The 18236-nt window shown below is 38.7% G+C and overlaps 1 pseudogene; it reads left to right on the forward strand.

Annotated features, from left to right (window-relative positions):
• Nucleotides 1-536: 536 nt before the first annotated feature.
• On the forward strand, nt 537-1961 carry LOC142149911 (paraspeckle component 1 pseudogene; annotated as a pseudogene).
• Nucleotides 1962-18236: the final 16275 nt, after the last annotated feature.

Consider the following 18236-nt stretch of genomic DNA (forward strand, 5'->3'; position numbering starts at 1 on the left):
GGAGAAAATGGTACCCAGGAGGGCCCTACCTGTCTCCTCAGGCTTCTGGGATCTTTTCTGGGATCCTCCCCAACCGCCGCTGCCTCCACACGCTGCCTCTGCCTTCTGTTGTTGATCCCGCCGGCCTTCACTGAGTAGAGTAGCTCCTAGTCCTGACAAGGGCTCTCTGCCGCTGCGGTCTTCTATCGCTGTATTCTTATCTTCTCTTGATCGTGCATCTCTCCGCTCGACATCTTCCTCTCTTGCTCTCCGCCGTCGAACTGAACATTGGCTCACCGACCCGGCTGGACAGGAAACAGCGCCGGTGCTGTGGGGATAGAGGAAATCCACGGGACCTCGTCCCGCAGTTAAGTCCTCCACATACTTACATGTATGAGTTTTTCAGCCAACTGGAGAAAACTATTTCTTCAGATAGTTTTGTTTTTTTTGCATATGACTATTGACCACATGAAGTGCATTAGTTTCAGCATAAGATGCTTAAACTGGAAAATCCTTATAAACATTAAATGCTCTTTTGGATATTTAATAAAGGGAGCAATAGCGGCGACATGGTGTCTCCCCCACAGCAGCAAATGGTGCCCGGGGGGAAGAACAACAAGCGCAGCCTGGACGTGTGCGAGGGGGATCCGTCTCTCATGCCACCCAAGGTGGAAGAGGGGGAAGAGGAGCGCGGAGTCACCGTTGACATTAGGAGCTTACTGAAGCCCGGGGAGAAGAGCTACACGCAGCGCTGCCGCCTGTTCGTGGGGAACCTGCCCACCGACATCACGGAGGAGGATTTCAAGAAGCTGTTCGACAAGTACGGAGTGCCCAGCGAGGTGTTCATCAACCGGGACCGTGGGTTCGGCTTCATACGACTGGAATCAAGAACACTTGCTGAAATTGCAAAAGCCGAACTTGATGGTATGGTTATGAAAAACAGACCCCTTCGTATCCGTTTTGCTACCCACGGAGCAGCATTAGCTGTGAAAAATCTTTCTCCTGTGATCTCAAATGAGCATCTTGAAGAAGCATTCTCCATGTTTGGCCCAGTTGAGCGAGCTGTTGTCATTGTAGATGATCGTGGCAGAGCTACGGGCAGAGGGTTTGTTGAATTTGTTGCCAAACCTCCTGCACGAAAAGCTCTTGAGAGGTGTTCTGAAGGCGCGTTCATATTGACAACGACCCCTTTACCAGTTATTGTGGAACCGATGGAACAATTTGACGATGAAGATGGTTTGCCAGAAAAATTTATGCAGAAAACTCAGCAGTATTTAAAGGAAAGGGAGGAGCCTCCACGGTTTGCTCAGCCGGGAACATTTGAATTTGAATATTCCTCAAGATGGAAAGCACTGTATGAGATGGAGAAACAACAGAGAGAGCAAGTTGACAGAAACATTAGAGAAGCTAAGGAGAAATTGGAGGCGGAGATGGAAGCTGCACGACATGAGCATCAGCTCATGCTCATGAGGCAAGATCTTATGCGACGCCAGGAAGAGCTTCGAAGACTCGAAGAGCTGAGAAATCAGGAGCTTCAGAAGCGGAAGCAGTTTCACATGAGACATGAAGAAGAGCAGAGACGACGTGAAGAAGAGATAATTCGTCAGCGTGAGCAAGAGGAACTCCGACGACAGGAAAGTTTCAAGTCTGCATACATGGACACTATGTGCACAACAATGAGAATGGGGAAGAAGAAGAGGCCCACAAGGCGAGGGGCGAGAGGAAAAGGAAAAAAGAAAGCCAAACTACAGGAAATGAAGAACATACCAAAATGAAATGGGTAATTTAGGATGACCCAAAACTTGTCTGGACTTCACAGTTACTACCTTTATTCACAAACTAGCATTAACTTTGTGGTAACACGTCTTTGTTTGTCAGTGTAGATGTCTCGTGTATGCTATGTATTTTAATGAGGTGTGCAAGTAGATATATTTTATGAGAAGTATGTAACATGTACAATTTTAAATAAACATTTGTTAATACATATGACTTGGCATGTGTTATAAAAATTCTGCCATTCTCTTTAGCATATTGCTAGCTACGGAGATCATAGTTTTTCCTATGAGTACAGAGAAATGTGAATGAATAGTTAAAAGGATATTAAATTTTTTTAACCCTAGCCTCTCTGTCTGTGTGTGTGTATATTAGGGAATTTAGACTGTAAGCTCCAACGGGGCAGGGACTGATGTGAATAAGTTCTCTGTACAGCGCTGCGGAATTAGTGGCTGCTATATAAATAAATGATGATGATGATGATGATGAAGATAGTGTTTCATATATATACAGTACAGGTTGACTTTATAACAGAAGAACCATATACTTAATAAGATTATCAACAGCAGAAAATCTCCATGATTATAAAATATTATTATCTATGGACTACATCTTTCTTACCATCACATTATTTACCATAACCTTTATTGTATTGGGGTATAAAATTTTTTTTTTTTTTAAGTCAGAGCCCTAATGATATATGTCCCCCATCTAGATGAAACAAATCTCATTTCGTATGTTAATTTTAAAATGGCACCCCTTAAACATAAAGTATTTAAATATTTTCATTATCTCTTCTTATGATACATTATTATGATCCTTGTCATCTGCCATGCAGAAGGCAACATTATCTCCATGGGCCACGGTGCACTCCACCTCCTGCACCAATGGTAGTTCCACCACTGGATGCAGGTATGCCTGTCAGTAGCAATATCAATTGTGGTCGCCTGGGGGGTAGTGAAAGTACATGCTGATAATGATGGTGGTTACCAGCACTAGCTAGCCGCTTATGATCTGCTGATTGCAGACTAACCTCTGATGCTTTTCGTCATTGCTCTTCCCTATATCATATAATTTTGCAGTTGTATTTTTATTTTCTAATTAATATTGTCCTACATGAGAAATAAGATTAAACTTCCTGTATCAGAGTATTAGAGGGGATATACGTATATATATATATATATATATATATATATATATATATATATATATATATATATATATAGATAGATAGATAGATATAGATATTAAAAAACAACCTGCATGGCCATGTTAAAGGCTAATATGCCAGGGGTCTCCGACAATTCCTTTTGAAAGATCCAAGCTAATGTATGTGCACATGCTGTATGATGTTAGCATCTAATAGGTGCTTTGCTGCGGAGAGTTAGGATTTTACATTCTACATATTTCACTCTAGCACAGTTTCAAGATGTCGGACAAGATGTATGTGCTTAATGTAGGTCACTTCATTACTTACAATAAGGATAATTTATTTATAAAATATACTCTTTGAAATAATGTATCCATCATAAAATATAAATAGATGTTTTCCCCATTGAATCCTTCTGTTTGAAAAAGTAACATTTACTCCCATGCTTTCAATTAACGACGGATATAGTGTATTTTAGATGTTTTTGCTAAGTATATGTTCAGAGCGCCATAAATCAAAGATTTCATCTATATTCCATTTACAATACTATTGTACATATGAGCATAGCAAAGTTTAAGAGTCACTTCCTATAACAGCTATGCATATATAAAGTTGGCCAATACAAAGGGATGGCAGCATTTGAAGTGGTCAGTCATAGCAATTGTCAGGGACCCTATACCTCCTTCAACCAAAATTGTATATATTTTTTTTACATGAACAGCTCTTCAACCAAATAAAATAAAACAATGCCTGCATCTGTTCCTGATGACTGTGAAGTACAGAGTAAAAACAAGCAAAACAAACGTATTAAGCTGGAAATCATCAATATGGAGTAGAAGTCATCACGTGATGTGCCCGTAACGACTAATAAAAGTGGTCTTATTGGAGCACTGCCTATGAATGTCATTCTGTTTCCTTCATTATCCCACAAACTTCCTGCAGTTGCTCCCCTCTGCAGATTTAGCAGAAGGAACAACAGTTGATGTCTAGTAACTAACAAAATAAATAACATTGCAAAGACACCTATTGGCCAATATTATATAGAAAGAGTATATGTAAATAAGCTATATAAAAATATATGTATAGATGGTATATGTAACAGTAGTGCTCAGTGTTGCAGTAGAACTTGTGTGACAAGATAACATGAAGGAGTGTCAGTTTGCGATTAAGGCAGAATGCTAACAGGCGAATGAAACATGGAGGAAAATTGAAAGCTTTTATCTAACTAAACGAAATGCACCCAACACTCCATCATGGGGGGGTATTCAATTGTAAGCGAGATCCCCGGAAAACGAGCGGTCGAAAAATATTAGCGTTAATACGGTAATTACTCGCTGAATTGAAATTCAGTGAGTAAACTATCGTATTAACGGTATTTACGCGCATATTACCGTATTAACGGTAATATTTTTCAAGCGCTCGTTTTTCCGGGGATCTCGCTAACAATTGAATAACCATGTGACAAGAACGAGTATCCAACCACACCTCCACAGCCAGCCAATCAGCAGTTGGAAGCTTGATTCACGGACAGATATCAGTGAGTCAGATAGTTAGATGGCCTGTCAATCCATAATATAGCAGTCTCCTGCCTATAATTTGGTTAATCAGAGAGATAAAGACAGAGAGAAAGATAAGAGACAAGATAAAAGATTTGAAGATAAAAGTAAAGCCTAATATTGAGGGTTGTTACCATTTAAGGAATATAGTAAAACTGAATTTGTTTCTCAAAACGGACACTTAAATCAGATTCAACGTCACAATAGTTGTAGACAATCTATTGACTCAAAACCTATTATACATATTTAACATTGCAGTCTTTTGTATGATTGAGAGATGACAATAATATTAACAAAGAGAAAACTTTGCACAATATTTTTTGTAATAGGTAACATTATGATATTTTTACAATCACTTACAGAACTGTTCAGCATCTGAATAGGAACTACTTTAAGTTAACTATATCAAAAATATAGCAGTGAGTAGAATATTTAATTTGATCGATTCTAAGCTTTGCACTTTAATGAATTCACAGTGATTATCCCTGTGATTACGCGTACTAGATCCTCCTTGCTTCACCTGATAAAAGACAATCTTGAAAGAGTATGGTTGGGGGTCTTGTTTCTCTCTGCATCAGGATTGGTGACATTCCCTCTCTGGAGATAGAAGCTGAGCAGTCGCCACTGGCAACATCTCAAAAGAGAACCACATATGGGACTAACATATATCCTTTCCCTTGCAATTCACAGCATTCGTAGTTCAAACACAGGTTTGGACAACATTTTCATCAAGATCAGTGTTCAGAACCAAAAAGGCCGATCTGTTAAATACACTCATCACTAGTTCAAGAATGTTGTGTCTTCTTTCAAGGCATTTAACTGCTTCTGTACCAAGAACTGCAACGCTATTTAGCTTACACAGCACTGTTGCTCTCTACCTGCAATGGTGCTTATCTAGAATGAACTATATCCCTTTCACCTTGGATTGATTAAAATATTTTCTGGTCAGTGAACTTTATGATGGTCATCTCATTTGCTTCTGCAATATGCTATATGCATGTATGTTAATTATTTGTTTGTTACTGTAATAAATCTCAGCACCTTCAGCTACTATTTCACTAGTGATTTATTGGGTGTCACCTCTGCTGCTTATTAATTATTTGCAACAGTTCTTCTTACATAACAGCAGCAGTATTTCACTGCTTCAGCCAACTATTCCCGTTGGGGCTCAGTGTTCTGACATATATCTATAGCACGCTTCACTTTCCATATGCTGACTGGTAGATGTTGTTGTGTCCTGCTACTGTATCTCCTGATCTGGTAATTTTTATGAGTATATATTCTGAACAGGCACTTTGTAATTTTGAATGACATCATCTTTTTTATCTTTTACTTTTGTAATACAAAAAAAGTTTACTACTAATTTTCAATATTTAAATAGGTCATGCCTGCTGTTTGTTATTCTGCTGTTTTTCTTTGTTTTACTAGGCCTCACTGGGAGTTTTCCTGTTAGGCTGGCCGTTCAGAGGGCCACTTAAGTCATTATTTAGACAAAAAAAAAAATCTGTTTTAAATAGCTTATATTTTTTAAGAAAGAGACTATGCCAGGCTGGCCCTGGCTTTTGAAGTGTCTGGCCCCCTACATTGGTTAGCATCCTGATAGCTGTCCTGTCCTCAGGGACTGACCACTTTATTATGTGACCCGAGTAGATAAGTGCAGGGCAGATCCATCCCTCTCCTTCCTGCTCCTTGTTTCCCTCTCCCCCCTCCTGCGATCTGTGCATTGTGACACATAAACACTAAGGTTGACACTTCAGTCCTACTGCTTCACTCCTGTCATCAGGCAGGCCCTGTGTGCTGGCTGGCTGAAACATAAAGCTCCACATCTAAGTGAGTATCACCACCACCATTCCATCCTCCAGAACCCTTGCAATCCTGAGGGTAGACATCCCTCATCCCGGCTGGTCCTCATCACAGACAGAGTTCCCCCGCCGTCAACTTTGCAGGTACACCTTGAAGGTATTAATGGTTTTTACCGTACATGATGCTATGTCCAGAACTGTGAGGACTGAGAGAATGTACATAGTGTAGAATACTGTGCGTTGGCAGTGGCTGTATTGCTGTAGTGTGGAGTAGTCAGTGGTGTTTGTTAGTTGTAGTATAGTGCTTGAAGTGAAGGTATTCCTGTAATTGTGGGGTTAGCTGTGGTGATTTTTCTGTAGTGCAAAGCTGTAATGTTTGGGGCAGTATTTCTTTAATGTGGGGTAGGTGATTGCTGTAACGAGGGGCTATTGCTGATTGCCATGTTGTGTGTGTGCATAGTGACAGGGCCTCCATCAGGGGACTACAGGTTTATTAGGGGATGGTGGCTCTCCGCAGTGAATTAAGGGATGTAGTGACCTCCATTTCTAGACAGCATTTGCTCCTGAGATATGTGGGATGGGGAGAGGCCTGCACGCTGAAATAAGGGATGTAGCAGTGAGTCCCTTTGTAGGCAGCACAATCGCTTCCACTCCAAAGATGTTGGGGCCCCATGGGTGCTGCCATTAGCTCCAGTCCCAGTATCCCAGGTGCATATCTTCCAGAGAGAGAGGTGTCCGGCTCTCAGACTGAGAGCCACAACAAGGCAGAGAAGCTCCCTGCTGAATCACTGATGTCATGTTATTAATAACTTCACAACACTGTCAATGGAAAGGAGCCAACAGGAGCCAGCAAGAAGAAGCAGAGAGGTAAGTAAACTACTATAGGAGTAAGATAGATACAAGGATGGGTGAAAAATTAAGACAATGGGGGGAAAGGCAAATTTTGGGTAGAGGATAACTTAAAAATGGCGGTGGGGTGAGAAAAGGTAGGATGGGTCCCTGCCTGATCTGATGCCAGAAGGCTGGTGGTGTTTGGAGCCGGAAATGCCTGTGCCTCCTGGGAAAGGGCCCGGGGGCCCGGGGGTGTCCTGATAATTCTGCACATTTGGTGAGACTGGACCCTCACCTAGCACAGATTATGGCACTAGTACAATGCCCTCATTATTCTTACATCACCAGTTTTAAATGCTTTAATCTCATCAGTCATTAGGCTGGGTTCTAAGGCACTTTTTTATTTTCTATTTTATTTATTTTCTATTGTAGTGGAAATGCCTTGCACACACAGGACTTTGTTCTGGCTATAGGGAAAGTCAGGAGGTATATCCCTCTTCACGCTGCTCTGCATGAAGTGTGAATAGTATGCATTTAACAGTGATACATCCAGCATTGCCAGTGTGTTTGAAGGGGAAGAGGTTAGAACTTGGCCTTGTAATGTTTAGCTACATGATAGCTACACCGCTTTCATGTTGGTTACTTCCACATCTGACTGCATGACTAAACCCGGCAGCACACCTCCCTTAAATTTGACCCAACTACTAAGAATTTGGACCCAACTACCACATGAGACAACTTCCAGAATATTTTGCAGACCCACTTTAAATTCCCAGTTCACCCCTGATTCATTTTGAGTTTTGCAGGTCTCTAATTTTTTTTATAAATTTGGGTTGAGTGCCAATTTGATACATGTTTCAGGCTATAAAATTAGCATGTCCAGTTTAGTGCAAATTAGATTTTAGGGGCATCAATCAGAGTTCACAATCGTATGGAAAAAATAATAGGTAAATAATTCATGAAATCACCTGGAACCTTTTTATTGAAAAAGACATCCACTGCTGTATACACAGTAGTTATATGGCTAAGGTAAGTGTGGACAAGTATAAATCTTATACCAACTTGTATTTAATAACTGACTGTCTCCCTTTGTATTGATTAATAAATAATAATGCTCTCTATTGTTCGGCCCCCTTTAAGAGTACTGGACCAGATGCCGTGCCTATTATAGATGGTGAAGTAGGTTTTTTAAACATCTTAATTATTATTATTATTTTTTTTATTTCAGAGGCAGAATAATCATATATGGATAGCCATATATATAGCATAGCCGTGTACTATTTGAGCTATCATACATCTTACAGCCATCTCTTTTATCCTGCTATATTTTAGGCCTTGTTCTGGCAGTTTGACAGTGATAAATGCAGTGCTTAGTATTCCTTACATTGAAAAAATCAGGACAACAATTTTGACTGTGGAACTTTGTAAAATGGCGCTTATTAGAGTTTTCGCTGCAATCTTGGCTTCAGTACATCTGGCAGATAGAAAACCGCCAAACATGCCAAACAATTTCCACCTAGGCTATACTTTAAATAGGATACGTTTTGCATCTTCCGTGTAAACTTTACATTGGAAAGCACAAGCTTAGGTGCGTTTCCACCAATGTTATAAAAACATTCAAATGTACAATAGTAGCACATGTAATAAAGGCAGTCCTGCTGTCCCCACATGATTGATATAATACATAAATAAGGTTAAACTGATCAATATTCTAAGAGAAAAGCTAGCCCTAATGTGGCGGTGGGAGTTCCAAAAACAGAATATGGCTGTGCTCATTCCATAAAACAGAATGTTCTAAATCCCTGCAAAGTTTTTGATTGACAAATAAATTGTAATAACTTTTTTGTGCCCTACCCAGCCTAGTAGAATTGTGGACATATCTTAATTAGCCACCAGTGAATTGAAGCTCAATGTTTTCTTTGCTTTCTCTTTAAAAGAAACCAGACTTCTGCTGGAGTTAGGAGCATAAAAACTCAATAATCATTAAAAATTACTGATAGATTACATTCCTTTATTTTTATACAGCTCTCCTAGGGGTAGGGAAAACTAAAAAGCCCATCCTCTACTTTGCAAGTTCTACATATATTTTATATATTATATATAAGATGTGTGCAACGCAAAATACAAACATGGGACACAATTTTGCTCATACGCAAACGGGGCATCTTTACATTCAATTGTAAATCAGGCCCATTTTGCATCATACTTGGACTAGACTCCAATAGGATTGGTGAACAGGTAAACACATGGGCTCAATAACAGACTGCGTGAAACATCTGCAGCAGCAGTGGAACCAAGGAATCCCTCCTTGTATAGGTAAATAACAAATGAAAGAAGTCCCAACTGCGCTCACGAGATGAAAGATTTAAGCTGAATAGAAATCAAGTAATAGTACTAAAACAATAAATGAAAATTACAAATATAGAACATTAGATAACCATAAATGACTGAGGTGGTGTATCAATGTATACTCATAATATAAAATGAACACAAAAACACACAAAAAATCCAATGACTAGCAACAGACCATATAAACTGGTAGATAGTATGAATATTGGCAAGTCTCTGAAGATGACTGTTGGAACTCTGATTGATAATGATGGTATGCAAGTGGATCAGGGGTCAATCCAGAATATCTTAATATATCCACGAATGCTTGAGATAACACAACCTTAAAGGAAGGGTAAAGACAAAGGGGAGGGAAGGAAGAAGAAGTGGTCAGCAGATATATAAACTAAAAACCATTAGTACTATTACTTGATTTCTATTCAGCTTAAATCTTTCATCTCGTGAGCGCAGTTGGGACTTCTTTTATTTGTCCATTAGGATTGGTGCAATAAAGTGTGATATATTTAGGAGCACACAAATCTGAAAATTGATGAATTGAAAAAGTAAATCCTGAAAATGTTACCAGACAAAATAATTCCTTTGAGCCATTGTGCTATAATGTAAATTTTAGAAATGACTTGTGACATTAATGGAATGCCATTTGATCCTGCAGTAGTTGTAAACTAAGGCTTTATGGGGAATTAGACTCCTGGACCAGACAAACAAGAGCTGTTAAATGTTTGTGCCTGTCTGACCCCACAGTTATAGGATGAGATTTTCTAACTATAGTACCCTGTACACTCAAATTAGTTTAATACACCGATCTGAATCTAAGTGGAATCTGACAGTTTACAAGTTCAGAGTGCAATTTAAATAAGTACACTTCGTACAGTGCAATCCTTCTTTTAAGATTTGTGTAGCTGTCTTTCCTTTTAATCATTATCCAAGTGTTCAGTGTTCTGACCTGAACAGCTCGATTCTATTTTTGTAGGCTTTAAGAATATGCATCATGACTCTAATTGCTGGCAACAAGATGCTTCCCCCAGGGATATAAGGAACGCCGGTACTGATTTGAGGTTGGCGTGCATGTACTGCATCTGTACGTTTCATTTCAAATCTGCTCAGAGCATGTTCGGACACGTAAGCGCTCAATCTTTAAAATTTTCTCCGAAATAGACATAAGGGCAGAGAATACTAAATGATCCATGCTGGAAAAGGTAACATCAAGAAATGCAATTTCACTTGCACATCTAAAATATGTAATGTATGCCTGTCCAGAGCTATCTTGTGTCACAAATCTGATGAGAGGACATTAAACTAACCATTTCATTACAGAATTATACAAAAATAATGTCAGCCTCATGGACCTTTGTAGATAATTTTATAAAACAACTTCTTTGCTGCGTGCTGGTAATTTCATTGTACCAACTTGAATTAAATTTGTACAATACGCGTTATGGAGTGGTACCATTAAAGGAGGTTTTCACACATAGATGATTTTATTTTATTGGTCTGTACATTCCTTCTTGCACCTTCTAGCTTCCTTTGTACTTCTGAGTCATATTGTTATACCTTTAGGCAGACTTGTTTGATTGTGTTGCCTGGGCATATGACATAAATAAATATAAGTGTATCCAAAACAGGCAGCATAGCAGCACTGTGTCACATCCAAGGGGAATGAAAATAAACAACTCTGCTTGATGGTAAAAATAGATTGCTGAAAAGCACAGAATGACCCCATAAATTTAAAGCAATGTACTTATTAAATGTTTTAGAATGGCAAAGTCAGCCACCGAAGTCACCTAAAGGTGTTCAAAATCTTTAATCTGATTTCCAATACAACTATTCAAAGTTCATTTTAATTCAATTATAATGAATTATAATAAAGTTTATCATAAACTTAACGTTTACTGACACCAAATCCAAGTCGTATCTTAGCAGAAAAATTCTGCTGTATCGCTACAAGAGAGCATTCCCCTGTTGATGGGCTGTGTACACAGATAACTGCAAAAGGCAATCTTGTAAGAAGTAAAATATAGGAAATGCATATATTTAAAATATATATGTCCAAGTGAATTTGGAGTAACATTGTTTAAATAGGTTTGTAAACAAATATGCTAAAGTAGATGTAGGACCACGCTTGGCTGGATAATATTTGTGTGGTTTCCCATTCTTGATATGCCTTTGGCACTGTGGTGTGGTCATTCACTAAAGGGTATCAATACCAATGTTCTAAAAAAAGTTATCAACTTAAAACTTTTTGACACCAAAATTGACTCCCTATTGACCCATATCTAAAAAAATAATTCTACGTATCCTGGGATAGTCTTCGTCCTATGGTCCTCTTTTTTCAGGACAATGTCCTTAGATTTTCTTGAAATCATCCACTATTAAATCAACTCATAAGAGAGTACATTTGCCTTTACAGACCCTTCTAGAATGATCTTCTCTGTTTGTGCACCTCTAAACAGTTACCTCAGTAGGAAAAAATTGTAATAAATATTAAAATGGGATTTCAACAAGGAGAAACCATGAAAAATGTGGAATGGGAGCTGATATGAGTACAAACAGTCAACTGTTGCCTCAACAGTTTCGCAATATAGTCAGTGTACAAACAGCTATTCCAATGTTGGCTACTACTACCACACACGGCTCAACATGTACCAGTTAATCAGATCAATACATTTAGTGCATGTTTAATGTAGAGATGCTTTGGCTCGGTTCTCCGAGAACCGAGCCCACCCAAACTTTGCCGATCCAAGTACCGTGGCGAGCCGGCTTGGTACTTTCGCAAGCCCTCGGAAGTGAAAATAAGGCAAAAGTCATTGGTGCGTTGTCGGATCTTGCAAGTTTTTTATTCTATGAGTATCGTCCTCAACAGTAATCCAGCGCCATTTCACACAGAGAGACACAGAAGGGGTAGCATGGAGGGGTGGCGGTTTTCTTAAAAGTCTCCAGTGACATTCTACTGAGTTATAGCTCACACAGAAACAGGAGAGGTCCATTGCTCCATTGCTAATTGTCATTGCTGAAATAGAAATAATAGGGCTGTCAGTGTTCTTCATGTAAGCATAGATGTCTAAATAGACGTGTATATGTATTACCTTCCACTTTGTTGCTGTTTCATCAAGTGTTTGTAATCTGCACATTACATCAAAGGTACCTAACTATATTATAATTTTGTGGGAATTGGGGCTGATTCGAAGCTCAGTGATGAACTTGTTTTTTGCTGGGACTTACAATAGCTCTTTTTAGTGCATTGTCTAGCACCCTGGATTGCTCTGGGTCTGATAAAAGCACGCATCCCGGGGAGGCCATGTATTAGCTGTAGAATTACCACAGTTATCCAAGAAACAGGTGGAGTGATCAAATGAACCATAACTGGTTTCATGATCCAATGACAATTTCATCTCGCACCACTTTTCTGTTCTGCAATTGCTGGGTGCCAATGTTTCCTAAATGTGCTAGGAACTGCCGTGTGTTTGAGTCATTGCTCTCTCGCTTAGCATCCAGCCAGGTCACTGCAGTATTTGTTCCGAAAGTGTATGAAAATAATATTGTGACCTGTGTGGTGGTCAAAAGTGTCTGAAAATAACTGGAAAATAGTGTTATTGAGGTTAATAATACTATGAGAACAAAAAAAAGCAAAATTATGTGATTTTAGCATGTTTTAGCAATTTTTCTAAAACAATACAGATCCAAAGCCAAAACCAAAGCCCAAAAACACGAAGACGGTTTTGGCAAAACCAAGACCAAAACCAAAACACGAAGTTAATCCAGATCCAAAACCAAAACCAGAACACGGGGGTCAGTGAACATCTCTAGTTAGAACCCTTTTCTTCCCCTCCCCAATATTTTCTCTTTATTAGCTTATACTCAGGGTTGGACTGGCCCACAGGGGGACAAGGTTATCCTTTGGTAAGCCCCTACACTGATCGCTCCCCTCTTTGTTGGTGGGGGGAGCGTGAAATAAAAAAAAATTAAAAAAAAAGAACTCATGTGACAGCGGCACTCCTCTCTGCTCCGTTCGCACTGAATGTCACAGCGGGCTTGTGGCAATGTAATGTGTGTGTGTTAGGAGGTGGCTAAATTATGGATGCTATTTTGTTTGTAGGGTGAAGGTTGAGCAATTTAATTTTATACTGGGGACTATTAATTTAAGATGCGGTGGTTTGGGGTCCATTAATTGAATGTGGGGCTGAGTTGGAGGAGCATGAGGTCTATTTATTAAATATGAATATGAATTATTTAATGGCAGTGACGGTTGCGGGAAATAGGTATATTTATTATACGTAAATGTGATAAATTTATTGCATGGGCTGTCTGGAGGGAGGGAAATAGGTTTATTAAATGGGACTACTTTTACTTTAATGTTGGGTCTGGAGGAAGGTCTAAGTATTAATTTTGGGTGATTTAACACCGGAGCTGGTTGGAATTTTCTAAATGTACCCATTATTTTTTCCAAATAGGGCCCCCAACATTTCAGGATCCAGACAAAACGTAACTAAAGAAACCAGCAGCCACAGGTGGTAAAAGTGACAAGAACAGGTAGGACAGTCTGACAAATGTTCTGAGTCTAGTGCAGGCTTGGCTAACCTGTGGCACTCCAGGTGTTGTGAAACTAACAGTCCCAGCATACCCTTCCAGCAATAAGCTGCTATATACTGGCAAAGCATACTGGGGCTTGTATTTTCGTAACACCTGGAGTGCCACAGGTTAGCTGGTCTAGTGGGACAATCCCGATTTTTGGTGACTGTTCTGCCCAATCTAAAGGGCAGGTAAAGACTGTGTACTCTTTAAATACACACTGCATTCTTTATATAGTACACTATGGTGCTAGCTTACCTTTGTGAGCTGACCACTCCCACTCTAGTGTCTGGTCTTGTCTCTATGGTGGCTGGCCACACCCCCTCTGGTGGGACCCTAGCATTACAGTCCCCCTGTAGGCCCTTCATGCCCCAGTCCGACACTGCTTATACTCTTCTCTTGATTTGACATACTAAAGATGCAATAAGATACATGTTAGCCTTAGAACACTTTATTACTAAGCAGAGAAGGAGGATTCCATACACTGAGGTCCCAGGAACAACATAGTATTGATCCTGCTACCTTACAAAGGAAATGTCATCACTCGTGGCATCTGGATCTGGTGCATTGTACTACTTTGATTTACCCGTTCTGTGGTTCATCCTGTGTCTTTATTTTTTGTGCCACTGGTTGTACATTGAAAAAATGACAAACAATACCCCTGTGAATAATACATTATAGTTTTTTATAATGTGCTATTTTATTGTAATGTAAAGGTATTGAAACAAATCTATTATCAAATCAACCCAATAACTTCCAGATGTATTCTCTAAGCATTTTAGGTGCTTCTTACTCTTTGTTTATATGCCTGTTGAAAATGTGTATCTTTGTAATGTCTTACAGAGTTTGTTCTTTTTTTTCCTAAGACTTGTCCATCTTTTGTACAAGGGCATCATGCAGCGATTATGGGTTCAACATCCGATACAGCTGGAACAGTTATGACTAATGGGAGTTTTATTTTGGCAGGCTCTGTTTCTGTCTGTCCTTATATAAAACATAATGCTGTTATAATCTTTCAGTATTACTAGATTGCACTCCTGACCTTTCTGCTATTGGCAGGGCACTGCTGTATCCTATAATTTATCACAGATGGATATTGCATCCAAAGCTGCTTTAGATTAGTCTTAGAACCTGATTCTCAAGTAAGTTTTTTAATAGTCTTTGTTGCTATTGTTCTAGGTCTCAATTGTTTGTCTGAAACCAAAAAGTCTTTGAGATTCCTTTTAACTCTGTATCCTGAGAGAGCACTTTGAAGCTATTTGGCAAAAAGTAAAGTGAGGCAAATCTCACTACAGCCTGTGGGTCTCTGATTTATCACCAGAGGACATATAAAAAGAACAATTTACATGGCTAAAGGGGAGACATGCTGAGAACACAACAAATGCAAAATGACTTATTATTAAAGATCAACAAAACATCCTATGTTCCCATCTGCATTACCGTAACAATAATATTATAGTATACCAAAAAAAAAAAAGTTTAACAAGAAAATATTTCGTTGATTACTGATATTTAGAACAATGGATTTATACGTTTCCCCAGTATTAAATGATATTAAATATACATAACTATATATTAATATCATTTTCCTAAGACCAGCTGCATAGTGTAGAATATATTATCTAGAGAACGTTTGGGAGCCAATAGGATGTGTTAAAAAAAAATAGGATAAGTAAAGAAACTTATATTAGGGCAGGCGCAAATGAGACTTCCGATGACTTTATCATGGCCTTAAATTCTCCTGAAACCTCCACTGAAGCCAGAGCTAGATTTGCAAAATTGTGGTCCATAGACAAACTATCTTTGATGTCCTACCCCCATAAAGTTCAGAAGCCACTCCCTTTACAAAGAAAAGTCAAAGAGCATAAAACCGTGTCACTGTCCTGCCCTGCAGAGACCTAGGGGTATATTTAGTAAACTGCGGGTTTGAAAAAGAGGAGATGTTGCCTATAGCAAGCAATCAGATTCTAGCTATCACTTTTTTAGAACATTCTACAAAATGACAACTAGAATCTGATTGGTTGCTACAGGCAACATCTCCTCTTTTTCAAAACCGCAGTTTAGTAAATATACCCCCTAGTCTTGTTATATGTTGCTATGTACTTCTTATGTGCTCCCCTGTGGTTGTATTCTGGTACACACAGTCTGTACTTACTGCCATAAGAAGTCTATCTCTAGATGCTAGAAGAGTATCCAGTTTTGACACTTGCAAAATGATATAGTTTCCTGTTCCACATATCTGTTGGAATTGATTACTTAAGGACTGATCTCCCCTTGTTTCACCTTGAACTGAGGAGATTGCCCCAAATAAGTCACATGTAACCTTCATACAGATAATAGATATATTATTTTCTCATCAATGGTAACTGAAAACAAAATAAGAAAAAAAAAATGTATCAATGTACCTGCTAGTTCAAGTATTCTTCCACAGATAGCTGGAAGGAGTGCAAATGCATACATATTTTTTTTTTTGCATGCAGACATAATATACGAGAATAATGGCTGTTTTTGCTTGTTGCACACAAATACTGGACAGCTTTATCTTTTTATTGCAAATTAGAGTTGATCTAAGACCATGGTTGCCTACTCTCCCTGAATGTCCTGGATACTGAATATATGGGAGCCCTTCCAGACTCCCTTGAGAACAAGGCAGCCTCCCGAATCCTGCCCGGAGGGGTGATTTCCAAAGTTGGAAAGCATGGCTACGATACATCCCTTCTCAACACTATATCAGTAAGTGAATTTTAAATCCCCCCCCTCTCCATGATGTGCAACATCTTTTTGCCAAGGAGCAAATTTGCTTCTTTCAATTTCTTTGGTTGTAACTCTAAATGAGGCCATCTGAGGTTGGGTTCTGTATTACATTCCATGTTATTCTTCTCTTATTTTAATTAGTATTCCTTCCTTGAGGATTTCTCCTCTCAAGGTTAGAAAAGCATACATTTCCATGAATCTCAAGATTTTACATAATCTTGCTGCATATGCACACTGCATATGGACTGATCTTCCCCTGTGTCGTCTTGAACGAGTTCATAGATATCTGTGGAAATTGCTTTAAATAAGTAACATTCATCCATCATACTTATTAAGGTCAGGAGATGTGTTACTTGCTTATCTACAGCAATTGAAACAGACTAGATACTTCTGCATTAGGGCTACAGAAATCCTTGGGAATTTTGTTTCTAATGATACGGCTGAACATAAGCTCTCAAAAGTCTCCAATTGACTCTAGACCTCAGTGCTGATTCAGATATTATAGTTGCCACCAGAAAGACAGGGATTCCCATACACATAAATAATGAAAATATGGGCAGTTTGCCCCCTCCCCTCCCAATCCTCAACCAGCCGCTAGAAAGCCTGAGCTGATTTTCATTTTAAAAGGAAGATCATGAGTGTGAGGTTTATTTGGAATATTATTTGGAATATTATTTATCTATATAGGTGCCAATTATTTAGCTCCTATATAGATAAATCCTCCAGTAGTAAACATGTCCTTCCAGTAGTCACCACCATGATGCACTTTTTGATGCCTCACTTACTTTTGCAGAAAATTAGCGATTCCCAGTATCTGAACACTAGTTAAATCCCTATCTCAAATCTTCTTAGATGACCTATCCTCAATGAAAAGGTAATTAAAAAGAATAAAATTAAATATACAATAAATGGCAAATTCACAATATATCTCAATTACAGTATGTTAACTAGGTAATAGAAATTAAATCAGATAAATAATTCCAAAATGTGTCTGTAGATGGGCTAACCTTTCAAGCGTGATCTTGCCGGGAATGCTCACTACTCATTTTGAATGGAGAAGCATAGTACAAAATAAAAAGCATGCTTCATACTAATAACTTTTCGGCACACATTTATCGATGATTAAAAAAGGATTTGAATCAGAATCCTTAAGATAAATGTACTACTCATAAATTAATGAATCTATATTTAAACTATTGAGACCATAAGGTAATTTATTAATAAATTAAAAGGTAATAGTCATAAGCAACAATAAGAATCCTCTGAACTCCCTGTTATTTGTAAGGAAATCGAGATTATGTGTAGCTCTTTTGCCCACTGAGGCAGCCTTATGTGTTCAGAATCATTTAGGCAACATAATACAATAAACAGGTTTGAGTGAAACAGTGTATCCTAAAACGAAGGTAACCATCAGTTGTTACTGGCGTTTGTGTTTTGCTGTGGCCAGTACATTTACATTGTACATCTCTAAGTAAG

Source organism: Mixophyes fleayi, chromosome 4 (assembly GCF_038048845.1).
Source record: "Mixophyes fleayi isolate aMixFle1 chromosome 4, aMixFle1.hap1, whole genome shotgun sequence".
Classification (NCBI taxonomy): domain Eukaryota; kingdom Metazoa; phylum Chordata; class Amphibia; order Anura; family Limnodynastidae; genus Mixophyes; species Mixophyes fleayi.